Here is a 1,369-nt window from a genome sequence, read left to right as displayed (position 1 = left end):
CATCACTGGGCCACCTAGACTTTCAGTTTACTTCTAATTGTGTTTCAGATAATGCTATTCCCAGTTAGGCAGATGATCATTGTAATTTCTGGTAATGAAATGGCTAGGGAGCCCATTCTGTACTGGGAAGAGAGCCAGGGCCCAGCACTTTATAAGAAACGAGTGTTATGGTCTAGGACAGAGAGATGAAGCCCAGGTGCTAGTCGAACATTTACAGCATGTATCACATTGGCTTTTTATCTAGTGCCCTCTCTCATACTGGAGATTGATATATTTTCAGAGGGACATCCCTCAGCTTGAAAGCAACTCTACAGAAAGCAGAGACACTAACAATTTTTCTCTCCCCTCTGCACCCTTTAATGTGCCAAAGAATCATCGTCGGCCTTCCATGATAGCTAAGTCATTTTCTCTCACCATGGCCAATAGCGGTTTGATCAATAACAGACACAACTGGCATGGATAAATAACAACGGAGCTTTTTTTGTGAGTTATTAATATGATCGTAGATAAGAGCTCCCTAGATGAAAAAAGCAAAAGGAACAGCAGCGCAGCAGCTTCCCAAAAGGGATGGGGTTATCAGCTTTTCTCCTTTATCATGTTTCTTAACATGTGACGCCTCAGGTACCTTTATAATGAAACAATCACTGAGCTTCAAACTTCTGGATCTTTAGACATTCTAGCTAAAAACTGAAATCCAGAATCTCAATGGCTTCTTTTCAATACATCAAACATTCTCCGTTCAACCTCATAGACATGAAGAGTTCATTTTCCTTCAAGGTCAAAATCCCTCTCTGTTGAGTCTGTAGATGACGATGACTCTGCACACCGTTCCCTTGACTTCTTCATCCACGGGTTTCTGGCGATGTTCAGTAAATGGGAGGCACCCAAGGGCGGCAGGAGGGGAGAACAGTCCTCTCTTTCTGCTTTAGGTGACAGTTTATGGCGGTAGTCGTACCTGCTGTCTATTGTCCAAGCTGCCTTCCTCCCGCCCCTCCCTCCGAGGTCCCAGCTCCCACCCGGTAGTCCCCGGCAGCGTCTGGCCTCTGCAGCGTCACCTCTTCCCTATATTTCTTTTGTCCTAAAGGCAGCAGCAGCTTCCTGGTGTTGTTACTCCCCGGGTTGTTTCACTGTTTCCTCTTTGGCTTCTCATCTCTTTCATTACCTGCATAATTAGTTCTTGTATTAAATCCCCTCTGTTTAAAACACATAGAGGGATTTCTGTTACCCTAACCTGATCTTATCATGGTCCATTCTGCTTGTTTCTGGGAATCTTCATTAGATACAGTTACGGATACAGATTGAAGCTTTATTCAGATTCTAGGTCATCTCACCAGTAATCAAAATTAATAATAAGAGCAAAACAATAAAA

This window comes from Otolemur garnettii, unplaced genomic scaffold, assembly GCF_000181295.1.
Source record: "Otolemur garnettii isolate 467f Iridium unplaced genomic scaffold, OtoGar3 scaffold00013, whole genome shotgun sequence".
Lineage (NCBI taxonomy): Eukaryota > Metazoa > Chordata > Mammalia > Primates > Galagidae > Otolemur > Otolemur garnettii.
Note: the sequence above shows the minus strand (reverse complement) of the source record.